Raw genomic sequence first — 19,941 nt, 5'->3', positions numbered from 1 at the left:
ATTAATATTAATTAATAATAATTAGCATTAATTCATTTCCTTAAAATGCAAATAAATTCTTGGATTTTATTTAGAAACTACTAACTGAAAATTGTTGCATCACTTGCTGTTGTTGAAATACTTTTGTTTCATTTTGTTAACAATTAGCTATGAAATGACGTTCGTATAGAGATAAGAGATTCCTTTGACGTGAAATTATACTTTGAATCAAAAATCATGTTATTACAAAACATATATGTTTTTTTAAAATATAGCAGAAAGTAAAATAATTAAACAAACATTAGGAACAAGCGTGTCCATGTCTCCTATGGATAAATAAGATAGCACCGAATTTACACATATGCCAGTGTTTTTCAAACTTTTCTGACTACGACCCACAATAAAAATACATTTTACATTTCGATCTAGCACATATTTCATATATATATATGTGTGTGTGTGTGTGACGAGACCTCAATGGTCGAAACCGGTATGGGTAGTGACAATTACCTTAATGCAGTGGTCTCCAAACTTTTCGCCACATTGGGTACTTCAGCATACTATTCAGCGGGCCGTAGTAAAAAAAAAAAAAAAAAAAATCTAGAACTAGATATACGAGTTTTATTGAAAGCAGATAAAAACTGATTACAGAGTATGTGAGATTAAATTATCGTATATTAATGGGAACGCACTCTATCAGAAATTCTCATATTTTTATCACAAATTATAATAAAACCATTAATGTGAATGATGTAACTGTGTTTGTGTTTTTAAAATCTTATTAAACTCAGGTTCAAATTTTGAAGTGCTAATTACAAGTAGCGATTTCAAGTGTTCATCAGATAAATTTGCCTTCTATTTTCACTTGATATATTTCATTCGGGAAAAAGTTTGTTCGCAAAGATACGTTGTCACAAAAATAGAAATAAATTTACAAGCAAATTTCTTCAAATTTGCTTGTAAAATTTTGTAAACTTCGAATTTTACAATTCTCCATAATCCCTAAATCCCATTGATTAGTTTAATGCATAACCTTGATCTCAATTTGCTCACACGCTTTGAGCAACTCATGCTCTTCATTTCTGGTAATATCAGAAATTAATTAATTATCCTCGGTATTAAGGGTAAATGCAGAGGACATAGAACAACTGCATGTCCCTGGCCATGTAGTAGTGATCTGGACATAAAGGATTATGTTCTAACCGGCACCATCAGTGAGATCGTGTTGTACTTCAATCTTTATGTTTGAAATATTTGCTGGTTATTCTCTGTCCATTTATCTTACTTAACTGGAGGAGTCTTTCACCATTGTCATTGTAATTACCAATGTCTAATGGTCCAATAACTTCGGCCCAGTAAAAACATCCCCAAAGTAATTCCGAACCAAATATTTACTATTTTTACTTCTTTGCCGTTATCAATGTGTTTAGAAGAGATTCGGGAAAAAAATAATAATAACTAAAATAAAAAAATAAAACTTCATAAATTGCACGTTTTAATTTTTAATTAAAAATAACGTGAAAATACATCATCGACAACTAAACACAGTTCTATATTTTTTATGTAAAAATAATGTATTTTTATACATCATTTCATATGAATTTGTTTATCTCAAATGGCAATTGAAGTAAACAGCCTGTATCACCTTGACGCGAGTTGCCTTAAGATGCACTATTTTTTTTTTTTAAAGTACTGTAATGCTTTATCAAGCAGGCATTATGCTATGCGACTTGGAAAATAATAAAACAGTGCCTTTTAAAATTAAATACATAAAAAATAAATACAAATAATTGATTATTTTTATTTAATGAACATTAGTTGAACATAAGATAAAAGTTTCAAAATGCTTTTTCTATAACTATATTTATTATTATATATTATGGATAATTATTATCCTGATGCTTATGATATAACGTGGTGAGGACTGCGATCACATGGCCTAAAGGGAAATAGTCTGATAAATCGAAATAGGTTAATATCGAAAACATACAAAAGCAATATACAATAAACCCCGTCTCTGCAGTAGAAACATGGAATCCTTGAAGTCACTTCAGAATATGTTTACCAAGCTAAATATTAATACTTTATATAAAACAATATTGTAACTTTTAAGTACTTTCAAAATTTTGAAAGAACTAAATTTTTAAAAAATATTATTTCAAATAAATTAGATTTATTAATACACCTTTAACTCTATAAAATATTTCTTTATAATAATAAAATAAGTAGAATCGTTACTTAGAAATTTTGGACTCACCTTATATTGGATGAAATTGGTATCGCGAACCTGCTAGACTTGTCTAGCAGCAAAACAAATTTAAAGAAAAGAAAAACTTTTTAAGCCAGTCGATTTATTAGTTAGATATTAGTGAAATTGATTCATTCCAGGGAAGCAGATTTGCCGCCGTCATTCTGGGTAGGAAGGCGATATCAACATATGACTTTTCGGTAGTATCAAAGGAATAAAACAAATTGGCAATTAATTAATATACATCAGTGTCCATGGATTTGATGCAATTTTCACCAGTTTCCAATTCTATTCTGCTCATTGTTTGATGATTCAAATCCTACAAACTTTTTCCATACCGCTTCTTCACATAATCTATTTACTGTTGTATGCCGAAAATGACGTTTCTTTCTAAAATCTCTTTGCGTTATATTCTCTTCGCAGCCTACTTTTTTTTATACAGTGTTTTTTGTTTGTTATATACTGTATTTGCAGTTATTAGCTATATACAAGAAATAGCAGCATGGTTAATTCTATGTACAGTATATGCAAAAGATTTAATAAAGAAATAATGAAAATGGAATAGATTTATTATTACAATTCTGCATACGAATAATGAATTAAGAATAAATGACACATTCTTTGATCATAAAATTAAACAAAAATCATGGGAAAATACAAGAGGGCAAAAATCTGGATTTGATTATATTATAAATAATAGAGAAGTCATGGAAGGAAACATTATTGACAGTACCTCGACAGGGTGTAGCATGGAGGCTACATATGTCCTCCTCTATCGAGGAGGACATAGCTTGTAATTTAAATTTAGAAGAGCTTATAAACAGTTTTATTGTGCTATATTCCCGTAGAGAAACATTTAATTAATATTATTATGTAATTATTTTGCATTAATGTTTCTCATGTAATAAAAACAAAATACAATTGGGGATTTTCTTATATTTTTTCTTGTAATCCATCAGGGACGATATTTAATTGTTGACTTCAGGGCGCGATCTAATCTGGCTACGGCCCTCATTATTGATGATAAGAGTTTTGACACAGCTATCAAAGAATAAAACAAAGTATACGGAACAGAAATACGGGATGAAATCATGTGATACCTATTCTAGGAAACAGACATTTTACACGAAACAGCAAAATATTAATAGAAAAAACAGTTAGTATAAAAGGAAACTCAAGAATGGATATTATTCTATTAAGAAGAGGTGAAAAACTTAGCCAAAAAGAAAAGAAAGAAGCCACATTTCTCAAATGTCTGAAGTCAAATCAAATACATTAGTGTATGAAGACTATAAAACTATACGAAATATATTAAAAAGTGAGATAAGGCAAAATAAACGGAATACGGGAATAACTATTCCAAAGAATCACAACACGATTCTTTATGGTACTCAAAAAAGAATCTGGAAAGCAATACAAACTCAAAAGAAAGAACGAAAGCATAAAACTAACGGTTATTGGACTGGATATAAATGGGAGGATTATTTTTTAAAATCTAAATACAAAATAGAATATTCATGAAGAGGGTAATATAACTTTTGAAATAACAGAAAAATAACTTAAAAAACTAAAAAATAGAAAATCAACTGCAATCGATAAGATATAGAATGAACTGTTAAAGTATGAGAAATAATTAGTAAAATAGTTAATTACAGTATTTAAAGATCGAAAATTACCAAATGGCTAGCAAAACACAAGGTGACTCATTCAGCCCGACTTTATTTATTTTAGTGATGGATGAAATAAAGAAAGAAGTAAACAAAATGGAAAGGTGTAGAATACAAATTAAAAATGATTGGTCACGCTGATGATATAATAATCTTACTAGCAGAAAATGAAGCTGATTATTAAAATTAAGAGAGATTAATAAAAACATTCGACAATGCAATAGAAAAGAAATATAGAAGATATCAACGAAAAAAGAAAAAAAAACTTAAACGTGACAGTGGCTATGAGATGAATTAGAAATCAGAGGGAAATAAATGAACGAAGTATTATTAAAAACCATTTAGGAATAGAAATAAGTGACTTAGTATCGCACAAAATGAAGTATAAGAACAAGAAATAAAAACTACTAGAATATCTGGATGCCTCGTCTGAAAAAAATAAGTAAAGAAAAGAAAAAAAAAGAAGAAGAATCTCCAAAGGAATAGTCCACCAATATGCAGTAGAAACAAGCCAACTACAAAAATTAGACAAAGTAATAAAACCACTGACATTTCCAAAGTGAGAGTTCGAAATTCTTTCTCCAATCCTTTCTCCCGCCATTGAAATATAGAATATTTTCTTCGACCTCATCCCCATGGTTGTAAAATAACAAAATAAAATTAAAACATATTTTACATATTTATTGTAAATTAAATAAATAATAAATAACAATAAAATACGAGTCAACGCGGTTAGCCTAGTGCGCTTCGCAACCATATGCCTGGGGAAGGAGTGTCCTAGTTTCGATTCCTGTCGACGACGCGAAGAGCTTAAGGATTTTCCTCAGCCATAGCCAAGTTAGCCGGTCTTGGGCGTGGACAGCAGGGTTTTTCCCCAGTTTATCCTGGGGTTTATCATCCCGCAAAACAGTCAAACCGGCCTTGAGAACTCACCACTACGGACATAGGATACACCGGAGCGTAGGGCTGACCACCCTAACCTGTGAACGGTTTGAGGTCCGATGATTAATAAACTCTCGACAGCGCAAGGTAAAAGAGGGTATAAAGAAGATGAGATGAATAAAATACGAAGTAAAAAGAATATAAAAATAAATGGGCAGAAACTAGGAAAGTGATTAATTCCGTTTGCTAATCTTACAGTCAAATATAGAAATAAACTTGCAAGTTTCGAAATTTAAGACGTTAAATGTACATGCGGTGTGCGAAACAAGGCAACACCGTCATGAAAAGTATTCATTCTGATAATGTCCGCGCAGTTAGCCTAGTGGCTCTGCGCTTCGCAACCATATGAGTGAGGAAGGAGTGTCCTAGGTTCGATTCCCGTCGAAGACGTGAGGAATTTGAGGATCTTCCTCAGCCATAGCCAAGTTAGCCGGTCTTGGGCGCGGGCAGTAGGGTTTTTTAGCCAGTTTATCTAACGTTTTTCATCCCGCAAACCGGCCGCGTGAATACAGACACGGATCTACAGCCATAAATACTTAACCCCCCCATGAGGGGGATCAACTCTCCCCAATAGGGACGGGGGGAGAAAAAGGAAGGAAACTCCATACGAATAAATAAATAAAATTCTGATAATCGATGGTATATATTTATTCTCAAGAATTTATAACTAACTTTCTATTGTTTGAGTTTGCGGGGAGAGCGCGAACGCAGTCCCCAACTACCAAAAATTCCACGCTCCATCTATCCCAGTTTGGGAAAGTGGCGGGGATCAGTTAGTCCGTAGTGCAATGGAACAGCCTCTCCTCTGTGGTACTTCCTTCTAGATCAAAGTTAACTCCAGCGCCAGGTAAGTATGCTTCAACTGTTAAGTTTTATGGCGAAATGGACGTCAATCCCTTGGATTTTTGCCCCTTCATCGCCTAGGTTTTGATTATTTATTGGGAAAAATTTTGAGCGCCTGGTTCGTCCCAATTAGGGATGTGTAAAATCACTTTAATCGATGATCGGAGCTACCTTCGGGCGTTTGTGTCTCCATCTGTCGTTTTCATCGTAGTTTAATGTTTCACGAATGAGTTGGTTGAAATGAAATGATGATTGTGATGTCGATCAGATGTGATCTTGGAAACATACCGGCTGAATACACTATATTAGTATACAGAACGGATTCAACACACTCAATTTGTGTGAAAGAGAACCAGATGAACTATGGGAAGAGATTAAAGATATAATTAAAACAGAAGCAAAGCAGAATATGCCAACAGTTTGTAAGAAGAAGTTTAAATGGCTGTCAGAAGATGCCATCAAAACTGCTCAGGAAAGGAGAAAAATGAAGCCCACGGGAAATTTGCAGGAAGTGTGCAATTTGAATGCAGAGTTTCAACGACAAGCCAGAAGAGACATTTTAGAAACTTTCCTTACACAGAATAGGTGCTAAGAGGTGCTAACAACTCCTGTGATTTCGCATTACTCTCGAACCCTCTAACGTTTAAAATACTCCTTAAACACTGTCCATCAAAATCACCAAGTACCCTATCATTATTTTTATACAATGCCCAAGTCAATCCAATCTATCCACTTCAATTCTTACGTGACCAGTTTCGATAATACAGTAAGCAAGATAACTGTCGGCCTGGTTGGCCGAGTGGTTAGCGTATCCGCTCTCCAGCCAAAAGGATGCGGGTTCGATCCCACCATGGGAATGAATGTTTGTGATTGTCTGTGAAAAATACTAGTAGTGGTGGTGGGCAGTAGATGGATTGGTGTAGTTGGTGAATTGAGTGCTGGAGACTTCGATGAGTCGTTGGACTCCCTGGAGGTATCAGTAATAATAATAATTGAAGTGAGAGACATCTTTTAGGAAACACAGAAGATGATCACCTGTCTTGCTTTCTCGCCATCGACAATCAAACTTAGCCCACTCAGCATCCCCAATTGTATATTTGTGAATAATGATAAATCGTCAGCATAACATACAATAGATATACTAAGATAGTATAGTAAGATACCCTATAGCTCGACATATTGTTCATCACAAAATCATGGCAACACTAAATAGAAAAGTTGGTAAGACGTTGGTCATATTAAGCAGTTATAATGCTAATAAGGTTGCTACGAAGTCATTAAGCGCTTACAATCTTCTATAAATTTCACCTGTCACTAGAATGGAAACCCTTTTTGAAGTCAACAAAATTATCTACTGTCAACTGTCCTTGTTTATGAATTGTGTCATACTTTATTCTGTCCTTATTATTCGCTATAGCTCCGTCCAACATTATCTTCTGTCAACAAATAACATTGGCTCATCCATCAACTATTTCTGATTTCAGTTTTTCATGTGAATTCGATTATTCCAAATAACGATTGAAGTAAAGAGCTTGTACCACCTTTGCCGCGGTGCTGTAAGATGCACTATTTTTTTCTTTCTTTTTTTTTTTTTACGGTAATGTTTTAACAAGCAGGCATTATAAGACTTGGAAAATAATAACTAAGCGCCTTTTAAAAATAAATATATATAAAAAATAAACACAAATAATTAACGATTTTTACTTAATGAACTTTAGATGTGTAAGATAAAAGCTTTGAAGTGCTTTTTCGATAACGTAACACATTCATAATATATTTATTATCCTGATATGGATAATTATTATCTTGATGCTTATGATATAACGTGGTAAGGATTGCGAACACATGACCTAAACGGAAATAGTCCGATGAATCGAAATATGTTAACACAGTACAGAAAATTTATTGTAATATATGCATGCATTACAATAAATGTCTTTTCTTAAAGAACCCCTACAGAATGTTAAGAAAATTTTAATTTTAAATTTAGTAGTATGCTAAGCTGTAAGTTAACAGAGTATTTTCCTCGTCAGGGTTACGTCTTTCAAGTATGGAAATATCCAGAACGATGCTTTCTGTTTTTTTTTTTTCATTTTTTTATTCATTTTCTTCAGAAAACCACTCTGGAGTAGAAACAAGGAATTGTTCAAACCACTTCAGAACTCCAATAAGCTACGCGGGAGTCGTTCACCGGACAAAGAAAGTCATCCACTACCAAAACACAATCACAAACATCCATGACCAGCTTGAATCGAACTCGCAACTTATAGGTTCGGAACAGGAAAGCTAATCACTCGGCCAACCAAACTGGTTTCCTAGTGAAAACGAGAGTCCACCTTGCTTGATTGAGAAATGTGTTCACGAAGCTGAATATTCATTTTTTATATATATAAAAGATTTCGATCAATTGTAGTCGATTGCCTGAAGCTAATTTCTTACGTGCGAATCGTTTTTTTTTTACTTTAATGTGATAAAGAAATCTTTAATTTTGTAATAATTTTAAAGTAGATTTAACGTTTTATTTAAAACAATATTGTAACTTTTATATACTTTAAAATATTTTAAATAATTAGCTGTTTGATAAATATTTTATTAACTAAATAATGTTTTTTAATATACCTTTAATTATATAACATACCTATTGTATAATAGAAAATTAAGTAACTTTTTTTATTCGGAAAATTTGGACTCACCTTTTAATTGGGTGAGATTGTATCATGTGACTGCTAGATTAGTCTAGCAGCTAAAACATTTTTCAAAGAAAGAAACATTTCGGTCAGCGCATCAAATAAATATTTTTATTTTATATTTGTATGATGGAGGGCATAGTCTGACTGTCACCTCGTGGTGCCCTCTCGGTGACGACAGCAGCATTTCTTTTTTTCCCGGCATGGAGACAAATTTTAGTGATTATACCTATACTACTGTATGATGTCAGAGTTGAGAAATGAGAAAATCATTCCATCTATTATTACAAGAAATATTAATATCATCGAATGTAATTTAACCCTCGGGGACTCGCAGCTGATCGGACAGATACATGCAAAATGTTTAATATAAATATTCTCAAGGGAAACTTTGCCATCCTTTCGTCGTTGGTAGCATCTCTAAAAAGATGAGAATAGAGCGATTCCCTCTGGAATACCTAGAAGGAGGGAACGACATAATTAATCAAGTCTTTTCGAAATGGGGAACCGTACGAGATGTCCAAGTAGGCAAAGACGCTGACTATCCTGAATGGATGTCGGGGGAAGTCACGTTCTCGTTAACGATGAAAACAGAAGTTCCGAATTTTGTAATGATCGGATCGGCCAGGGTAATGGTGAGTTACCCGGGAGTAAAGAGGCAATGTTTTAAATGTGGAGCCCTGACTCATCTCGGGGCCCAGTGCCCGAAGTTAAAGTGTAAGAACTGCCTAACAGCGGGTCATACACTAGCACAGTGCCAATCGGCATGCCTAAAATGCGGCATTAACAGCCATAAAATAGACACCTGTCCGGACAGAAATCTGGCCGAAAAATTGGGAGGCACTATTACGTCCAACAAGGAAACAACAGCCCAAAATGTTATCGGCGCAGAACCGAATGATTTCCCCACCCTGAAGGCCGCGCATGAAGGAACAACAAAGAATCATGCCGCCACCTCCGAAACACTGCCAAGTACACCAGTGGAGAAGCCTGCAACCAGGAGAGATGAAGGGCAGGAGGAACTGGCCACCGATCAAGCCGCCACTACAGACGTAGCAACCGAAAATAACCAGCAGCACCAACAAAACGGAACTATCACTGCTGTCACAATAGACGAGGACACGGAGGCAGTAGATATGGAAATCAACAATGCAGAAACCACACAAAAGAGGCCAGCCAGCCCTGAAGAAGTAAATATTAAAAAATCGAAACAAGGAAGTCCGGCACAAGTTGGAAATATAAAGTCAACTTCAGAACCCACAAAGTTCCCTCACGCAAAGGCCAATGCACCTATATTGCATCTCTTAAAAGATTTCCCCGAGGAGGCGGCGAGACTACGAAAAGCAATAGAAACATTCGGAGACATTCAACTGATACTCACAGGACAAAACGGGCCAAGAGTCGTCAGTGCAAAATGGAACAACGTGTTTGTCGATAATATAAATGAAATCACTCCTGAAAAGATCATTGGTCTTATCGATGCAGAGGACGACGTGGGACTAGCACTGCACAGAGGCCTCTACATGCTAAACCACATCCGTGGAGACAAATTAGCAGATTTCATCATTAAAACCCATAACAATAGACAGCAGGAGGATTTAAACCTCGCCTAACAAGTCAGTCGACTCCTAGTATCGATCTGCCAGAGCGGGAAAAAAAAAATAAAATAAAATAAAAAATTCTGGTTTGTTTTTTTTCCTTCTTTTTGTCCTCTTTCAGATTAGAATTTTGTTGTAAAAAAAGGTCTATGTATATTCCACACAGGAGGGGGGGGTATCCTGAGAACCTGGGCTGCGAAGGCTTACACCGAGGCGGTGCAGCTCCTTGTGGGCTGCATCACCCAGGCCAGGCTCTTCCCCCGCTCTTCTCAGTATTAAACTAGTCATTCAGGTTGAATTTTCAGAATTTTCCTAGTTTCTTACAAATTGTTATATGTAATTTTTAATGTTATTTACTAGTTCCTCTTTTACATGTGGTGCTTCTTTCATTTGTTTTTCCCCACTTTCCTCGGGTAGATACCTGAAGAGGTGACTGGCCGGGGAAAGCTGAGAAGAACGGATGGAGGGAGATAATGTCGGAGATCTGCTTGGTGCTGACATTTAAGTCAGGCCAAGTAGATCGACTGAGGCCTCTTAACTATCTACTACTATCCACTCTATCTTTTCTCCTCCTCTCTCACTATCAAGCTGACTCTCAGCACAACTTTTTTTTAAATCTAAAGAGGCCAGTGATGAAAGGCATGAACTCCCATTCTACCTTTTAATTGGGTGAGATTGTATCATGTGACTGCTAGATTAGTCTAGCAGCTAAAACATTTTTCAAAGAAAGAAACATTTCGGTCAGCGCATCAAATAAATATTTTTATATTTGTATGATGGAGGGCATAGTCTGACTGTCACCTCGTGGTGCCCTCTCGGTGACGACAGCAGCATTTCTTTTTTTCCCAGCATGGAGACAAATTTTAGTGATTATACCTATACTACTGTATGATGTCAGAGTTGAGAAATGAGAAAATCATTCCATCTATTACAAGAAATATTAATATCATCGAATGTAATTTAACCTTCGGGGACTCGCAGCTGATCGGACAGATACATGCAAAATGTTTAATATAAATATTCTTAAACAATTTAGTGTATAGCTTGGAGGTCATGAGTAGCTGTGCATTCATATGTTACGAGTGATATTCCGCACTTTTTTTTTGCTGTCAGTTTGGTTTGTTTTTGTAGTTTTTCTGCTAGTAGCTAGGCTTAAGCTACAGGATTTGCTGGTAAGACTTGTTCTTACGGGATTTCTCTCTTTGCTTGTAAAACCTTTCCTGTCCTACGGTATTTTTACTAATCTACCACCACGATCCTACTCTTCCCTAGATCCTATATCTTTTTTTTTTGGCCGTGGCCAAACCTAAGACTGACATGTCTTCACTACTTCCTAGGGTGAGAACGGTCGGTTTTCAAACGGACCCATCCCTAAACAAAAGGCATATCTGCAAAGCACTTTGTGAGGCAGTAGGTTCCGAAAACATTTACGGGTTTATCCCCTTCGGGGCAGGGAGATACCAGGTAGTGGTAAAAAACACCACAACTAGGGACAAACTGCTGGAGGGTTTTAAATGTAATGACGTAGAAATCACTCCGTTCTTGGTGGGAAGCCTGTTAAGAACGGTAAAAATTGACAGGTTCCCCCTCGAATATATAGAAAATAGCGACGACGTCATCCACAAGACATTTGCTAAATGGGGCACAATTAAGAACATTAAACGGGGCACTGATGTCGACTACCCGGATTGGAAATCAGGAGAGGTCATCTTCACAATGGAGATGAAAACTCCTGTTCCGAACTTTGTCACCATCGGCTACGCAAAAGTCATGGTAAACTACCCAGATGTCACAAGGCAATGCTACAGGTGTGGCTCCCACGAACACCTGGGAGCAGAATGTGCCAAGGTCAAGTGCAGCAATTGTGGCGAATCTGGCCATTCCCTACCACATTGCACCAACCCCTGCAAGAAATGCCACCAAAAAGACCACAGTTACAATGTGTGTCAACACAGAACATCAGCAGAACGAATGGGGGGTGCGATACAACCACTTCCCGTTCCTCCCCCCCTTAACTCTGACAACACAGAACCACCAAAAATACCCACCCCGACCCCGCCACCGATAACAACAGCCCAACCCAAACGTGGCAAACAAGAGGGGTTCAAACAGGTATCATTGGGTAAAACCAAAAAGTACAGAAGCCAAAATTCAACAGCCAGCGTTCCCCCCACCACCACGAACACAGATACAACCACAGCATCTGCTATAGAGGAAATAGACACCTCTACAGCAAAACGTCAAAGGGAACAGGTAGAAGACGAACAAGCTTCGTTTAAAAGGTTGCCTATGGGCGGAAACCTTACTACCCTCCCCACGACAGGAACAGAATCCACCCCAGCACCATTCCCTAAAATAATTCCAGGGGGAGCTACTATTCTCCACCACGTCCAAAAAGACCAGGACGGGTTCGAAAGAATCCACAAAGCCATAGAGAAAAACGGCGAGCCACACTTCTATGCCCACTACACAAAGGGTTCATCAAAACCCTGTGTTGGCTTGGAATGGGACAAACTTGCCGTGCCAGATATTCTAAATGAGGAACAAAACTCCTTTAGGAACTCCATTCTAGCCGCCAATATGGGCTTACACGACAGCGACATCACAGGGCTATACCAAGCACTAACCAAAATAGTTACCGAAGAGACACTAAAATTCTAATTGTCCCTCCCTATAACTACACCACTAAAATGAACAACACTTTTCGCGTCGCCACTCTCAACATTAACGGTCTGCGCTCCGTCAACGCACAACGCGCTGTTTGGAGCCTAATCTTACTGCATGAGGTTCATGTACTCTTTCTTCAGGAGACGCATTTTTATCAGTACTGGGACATAGAAAACTTCTCCAGAAGCTTCCCCGTACAAAGCTTCTGGTGTTTCGGAGAGCGCTGTGCGAGGGGGGGTGGGAATCCTTGTTCGTCAGCCCATTCTAGGCTGGTTTTTCAATGTACAGAAAGATGCTACAGGACGTCTAGTCTCTATAGACTGGAAGTTTGGAGGTAAAGTCATCCGCTTCCTTAATGTATATGCCCCTAACAACGTCCACCAGCGATGCAGGTTCTTCACGTCCCTAGAACCTTATTTACACGGGGCTCAGTATATCATAGCCGGGGGGGACTGGAACTGCATCGCTGACGTAAGATTTGACAAAATTGGTGGCAGCAACAACTCCGGTACCGGTGGCTCTAGGGAACTGCAACTGTGCTGTGATAATGTCGACCTCATTGACATCTGGAGGGAACACAATCCAGACACAGTGGGTACCACATGGGCGAGAGGAGGAGTCGCAACGCGACTCGACCGCCTTTATATCTCCAGGAACCTAGGCCCACGAGTTGTTTCGGTCAGGCATATAGCGGTTGGTAGCTCGATAACAGACCATGAAATGGTTCTCATGAAAGTCGAACTACCCGAGGTCGTAGAAACATCAAGAGGACCTTGGAAAATGCCTCCAAGCCTCCCCGAAATTTATAGCAAGGATTTGCAGCTGCTATGCGAAGGAAGGAAAAAGGCCAACTGGGACTGGGACGCGTGGGCCCAGTTCAAAACCGAGGCAAAAGAGCTCTTCCAAAACATCTCCAGAGAAAGAGCTCACGCGCAAAGAAAAAAAATGAGAGAGCTGTATCGAGAGCTAGGATGGTACCGGGCTAATCAGAGAAACGGTATTCCTAGCGATTCGCTTATTAAAGCCGTGGAAATCGAACTCGAGGCACTTCGACGGAAAAAAGTCGCCGAGCTCGATTTTCGCGCCAGACTGTTTCTCCGGCAGGCGGAAACACCGTCGGCCGCCTTTTACAATCGCCAGCGCATAGCAGCACAAGACGAGAAAGTGTTTCGGCAAATTCACGCTAACGGGCAAACACTCACAACCACGGAAGACATCCTGCAGCAATTTTCCCAGCATTACACGAGAACCTGTTCCGATGAAGCTGAGGAGACAGGCGACTTCGGAGTGTGGAGCATTGACAACATGCCTGAACACCTCAGAACTCTTCAAAAGAGACCAATCACTCCGGAAGAGGTTACTCGAGCCTACAAACAGCTTAAGCTACGGAAAACCCCTGGCCTGGATGGGCTAGGCGTTGAGCTCTATCGCTCAGCCTGGAACTTCATCTTGCCTATCCTGGTCTCATTATTCAACAGATTCCTATTCACCGGTGACGTACCTGCTGACTTCGTTAGTGGGTACACAATTTTCATCCCCAAGAAAGGGAGAGACCTAAATAGCATGGGTAGCTGGAGGCCCATTTCCTTGACTAACACAGACTACAAATTATTCGCAAGAGTGATTTGCAACCGTCTGAAGATGGGCATTGGGAATGTGCTAACCAGCACTCAAGTATACGGAGTTCCGGGCAGATCGATGGAGCTCAACCTCTTCCTGATAAGAGACCTTCTCCGCCTTGTGACAAACAAGGAACTCCCACTTGCACTCGTATCAATAGACTTAGAAAAAGCGTTCGATAGTGCAAAGCACAACTTCCTGCACTATATCCTAGAGAAAGTCGGAGTGGTGGCCTGCGTAAGGGAAGCAATCAAAAGCATGTACGGTAAAACAACAACGCACATTGCGATTAATGGGTTTCTTTCAGAACCCATTCCCACACGCAGAGGGGTTCTGCAAGGCTGCCCCCTTAGCCCCCTTCTTTTCTCTTTAGTACTAGAGCCTCTTCTAAAAAAAATTGATGAGACGCGCGCAGTAAGAGGAATACCGCTGCCCTTAAGCTCCAAACAGAGCAAAACTATCGTATATGCCGATGACATCGTCGGAACCCTTCGGGATTCCGACTCGATTTACATCTTCTTCGGCATACTTCGAGAGTTCAGCATGCTCAGTGGTCTTCACACTAATCCCGAAAAAACAAAATCAAAATTTATGGGAAATTCGGCCATGCCAGTCTTCCGTATGGTCTGAAACCCACAACCGGCCCATTAACAATACTAGGAATTCCCTTCCTAGAAACCCCAGTGTTGCAAACCGAACACTTAATAGAAATGTGTCGCGAAAAACTCAAACCCTTCAGTCCCAACTACCTATCATTCGAAGGTAGAGCAACAATTATCAAAACAGTCCTAAAACCGATGTTACTGCACACCATTAACCTCACAAACATCACAGACACACAAGACAACGCCATTCACAAACATGTCACTGATTTTTTCTGGAACAACAGGAGGCACGAGGTGCGCAGGGCCTTTCTCCATCTTCCCCCCACACAAGGGGGATTCGCCCTGCCAATCCTCAAATACTGCCACCTAACCAACACTGCTCAGACCATACGGAAAGCACTGGCATCAAATCACCCTTCCGGCAATCTGATTAAATACTTCTTAGGATTCTTCCTACCCTACTTCGGGATCACTGGCCACGCCGGACCATGTGCGAAGACGGTGCCTGAGTGGTACTACACAATATGTAAACTTTTTAAGAAATTGGCAACGGATGGAGTTCGAGTGCTTCAGCTCAGCCCAAACAAGCTGTACTGGAAAATTTTTGACCACTTTGACTGGGAAAAGCCCGATCTGGGCACAAACGAAGAGGTGCTGTTCACCAACATAAAAAACAGCTGGGGGCAACCATTTCACCGGGACTTAGCCTGGAGAATCGCTACTACTGCAGACTCCCGGTGAAACTGGTAAAATCAGCCTACAGCTCGCGACCGTGCAAACCCTTCTGCGACGTCTGCGGCGCGGTAGAAACCGTAGGGCACTTCTTCTTTCACTGCCCGCCAGTACAGCGTGTTTGGCACAGACTGGCTGAGGTGCTTGCAATCCCAGCGCTCACATTCGCCGAAGTAGTTTTGCTACAGTTTCCTCCCCAGTAACCAAAAACAAGAAACACCTGATTTTCCTAATAAATGTGATCAAACACCACATTTGGAAAATCAGGAAAAAACACCTTCTTAACGAGGAGGATCGCATCTATCTCCGTGTTAGGAACTGTCTCTCAGCCTACCTCCGCCGCTTCCTGGAGCAGGAAAGGTGCTTACGTGGTGAGGAGCGGTTCCTGAGGAGATGGTGCGACCCACCAACCATCTGCCAGATCATACGGGGGGAATCCGGTTGTGTCTGCTCCTATAACACCTTCAAGTTGTAGGTGTTGACGCTATCTCGACCTTCCTTCCCGATCAGCGTTTAACCCACAGGTATGTCTAGTCCTTTCGCAGTTGAAAGTTTTTCTGTCCCCCAGGTTGGGGTTGACCTGAACAAACCCGGACTGCGAAGGCCAACATCGAGGTGGTCCCAAGCCCTTTTCAGGGCGGGGTCTTCCGGGCCAGGTCATCTCCCTTCTTTTCCTGGTTATACTGTTCTGGGTTTGCTCGGCAAACTCATTCCTCTATAGAATTGTCTTCCACATAGTCTTTAGATTTATTTACACTTGTTAAATTTGCTTAGTCTCTCCTTTTTTTTCCTTTTAAGGATTTTTCCTTTTTTAAAGTGAAAAATCAACGACCGTTTTAGATGCACCCCTGGGGGGTCAACAGCTAAAACAGGTCAGCTGAGGCCTCATTCATCTACTCTACTACTATGCACTCTATCTTTATTTCCTCTCCTACTATCCGCTGAATCTCAGCCTATCTTACTCCACAGGCCAATGATGAGATACGTTGAACTCACAAATTATTATTATCATGTGACTGCTAGATTAGTCTAGCAGCTAAAACATTTTTCAAAGAAAGAAACATTTCGGTCAGCGCATCAAATAAATATTTTTATATTTGTATGATGGAGGGCATAGTCTGACTGTCACCTCGTGGTGCCCTCTCGGTGACGACAGCAGCATTTCTTTTTTTCCCAGCATGGAGACAAATTTTAGTGATTATACCTATACTGCTGTATGATGTCAGAGTTGAGAAATGAGAAAATCATTCCATCTATTACAAGAAATATTAATATCATCGAATGTAATTTAACCCTCGGGGACTCGCAGCTGATCGGACAGATACATGCAAAATGTTTAATATAAATATTCTTAAACAATTTAGTGTATAGCTTGGAGGTCATGAGTAGCTGTGCATTCATATGTTACGAGTGATATTCCGCACTTTTTTTTTGCTGTCAATTTGGTTTAACACGTTATGTAAAGGTTTATGATGTTTGACAGTAAATGTTATCTGAGAAATACCGCGACCTCCGATGTCAGTATAGTATGGTTTAGTTGTTGTTTTTTTATTGTTTGTTCAATAATTTCTAGATTGTAACTGAAAATAAATAAACCATCATGTATTATTCAAATAGAGAGCCAAAGGCTTATTTTTATCATACATGTCCTCTAGGAGATGTGATTTACATTATGGAAAATATTAAGGAAAGTGAACTGGAGCTTACTCCACCTTTACTACGAGTTGCCCATAAAGTTGCTTATGCTTGCATCCGCCTAAACGTTTATAGTTTCTATATATTCGGCACGAAACTCTTATAGTTTCTATATTCGGCTATGAGATTCAATATCCACTTAATTTGTACCATCATGTATTATATTTGCAGCGTTTTTTCTTTTTTTTTTTTTTTTGCATTTTAGCACATACTAGTAATAAATGTATCTCTCAGATATACTACGACCTACGCTGCAAAATTACCGCTGCGAGCTCCCGAGAGTTAAATGGTATCGTTACTCCATCAAGCAAAGAAAAACTAAATGAACTATTACTACTAGCTGACAAACACGATGCTGATATGATATTATCTGCATCCAGGAAACCAAACTTCGACAAACCAGCAAACTAAACATTAAAAACTATGATATCATACGACAAGATAAGCCTACTGACCAAAATGGAGGATGGCTTCTGACACTAATCCGAAACTTGTCATATAAAGTTGTTGAGTTAGACATAGTAGCAAAAGGAACTGAAATAAATCCAAATACTGGAACCAAGTAAAAAGTCATTAAACATATTCAATTGTTATCATCCTCCTGACAAACCTGGACCAAATCTTTCCGGCCTATCCCATCTGATTGAAGAAAACTCCATTATCTTAATAGATAAATAAAATAAATATGTTGTTTCTTTCGAAAATCTCTTCGCAAATAGATTTTCGAAAGAAACAACATATTGGACACATCTGCAGGATGGATAACAGTGGAAATATCAAAACTTTGGTGTTTAGAACAAAGATGAGTATAAATAGAAAAAGCTAATGGTAAGTAGATGATGTGAAGAAGAATTGGTATGGAAAGAGTTTGTAGGATCTGAGTCATCCAACAATGAGCAGAATGGAACTGGAACCTGATGATAAACAGACCTCGAAGAACCTCTTTGATCGATGCAAGAGTTTGGAGAGGTGCAGATGCCTTTATAGATCACTTATTATTGATTGCAGAAATAAAAATGAAACTAAGAAAAATATTTAAAGGCAAGAACCTATTTAATGAAATGTGGGAAAAGGAGGAATGGCTAGAAGACTGGAATACAGCACTCCTGGTTAAACTGCCAAAGAAGGGAGATATAACACTTTGTAAAAATTGGAGAGGGATTTCACTTCTAAATGTTGTAAGTAAAGTATTTACTGGAATATTGCTAGAAAGAATGAAACAAGAAATTGAAACTAAACAGATAATAACATTAAGAATAATTGTTGAACAATCAGAGTGACAGAGTCTGGGATTCATCGACTTTGAACGTGCATTTAATAGCATAGACAAAGAGACTACATGGAAGTTAATGAAGCACTACGGGATTCCTCAGAAAATCATAAATATAACAAAGAAAACTCATGAAAAATACAAACTATCAGAACCATTTGCAACAAACACAGGAGTAAGACAAGGATGTATACTTTCCCCGACCATCTTTCTGCCTGTTATTGATTGGGTGATAAGGAAAGCATCTGAAGAAAGAATTGGAATTCAATTGGGATGGTCAAATAAAATCAGTGACCTGGATTTTGCAGACGATATATACCATTTGGCACAAAAATATCAACACCTCCAAAAGAAAATAGATAATTTAAACCAGGAAGCAAATAAATGTGGATTGAAAATAAATCATAACAAGAATAAAGTAATGAAGATAAACCCCAAACAAGAATTAATCTTTGAAATGCTAGGGAAAACACTGGAACAGGTAGATAACTTTATCTACCTGGGATCAGTGATTAGCACACAAGGAGGAACCAAACAGGACATACAAAATAGAATCTAGAAAGCACAGATTATATTCAGTATGATGAAGAAAATTTGGGGGTCTAGAGAAAATTAAAAACCAAAATTATGCTCTTCAACACCAATGTTAAACCAGTTTTACTATACGAAGCTGAGACATGGTCACTAACAAAGGAAAACAAATAAAATACAGGTCTACATAAACAAATGCTTGAGGAAGATACTAGCCAAATAAAATAAAAAACATAGAACTTTGGGAGAGAACAGGTCAAACCAGCATCAGAAATGAAATCACTAAAAGAAAATGGAACTGGATAGGTCACACAATCAGGAACCCAGTCAAAGAAATATATATAGCAAAAATTGCACTAGAATGGAATCTCCATATGGAAAAGAGAGTAGAAACAGAGACTTGGACGTTCCTGGAAAGAGATCAAAAAAGAAGTATTGAATAGAGTAAGATGGTAGTCCATTGAACATAACTATAATCGTACAAAACTTTCTTTTCCTTGAAATGTTCACCTGCTAGAGCAGTCTAGCATGCACACGATACAAACCTCACCCAGAAGGTGAGTAAGAATTTTCCAATTCACAAGTTTACTTAGTTTTTTTATTATAAGGTTAATATGTTATATAATTTAAGGTGTATGAAAACATCTAATTTATTTTATAGAATATTTATCTAAAGATTTAAATATTTCATAAATTCAAATTTTATAACAGTTACAATATTAATTTATAGAAAATCTTAAAATATTCTTAAACGTTATTACAAAGTTACAGAATTCTCAATCGTATTAATGTAGAAAAAAAATGAAAATTCCGCATTTAATAAATTAACTTCAGTCAATCGACCACAATTGATCGAA

At 38.2% G+C, this 19,941-nt stretch overlaps 1 non-coding gene across 1 annotated transcript; it reads right to left on the bottom strand.

Moving 5' to 3' along the window:
* Nucleotides 1-5,526: 5,526 nt before the first annotated feature.
* On the bottom strand, nt 5,527-5,691 carry LOC150097345 (U1 spliceosomal RNA). Its single transcript, XR_016549745.1, has one exon. It is a non-coding gene; the product is annotated as a U1 spliceosomal RNA (small nuclear RNA).
* Between the last annotated feature and the right edge of the window lie 14,250 nt (nt 5,692-19,941).

The sequence above is a fragment of the Typopeltis vanoorti genome, chromosome 17 (genome assembly GCF_054136105.1).
Source record: "Typopeltis vanoorti isolate ZY-2024b chromosome 17, IOZ_Tvanoo_1.0, whole genome shotgun sequence".
Lineage (NCBI taxonomy): Eukaryota > Metazoa > Arthropoda > Arachnida > Uropygi > Thelyphonidae > Typopeltis > Typopeltis vanoorti.
The sequence above is the reverse complement of the archived record's forward strand: the minus strand, read 5'-3'. Positions and strand labels throughout refer to the sequence as shown.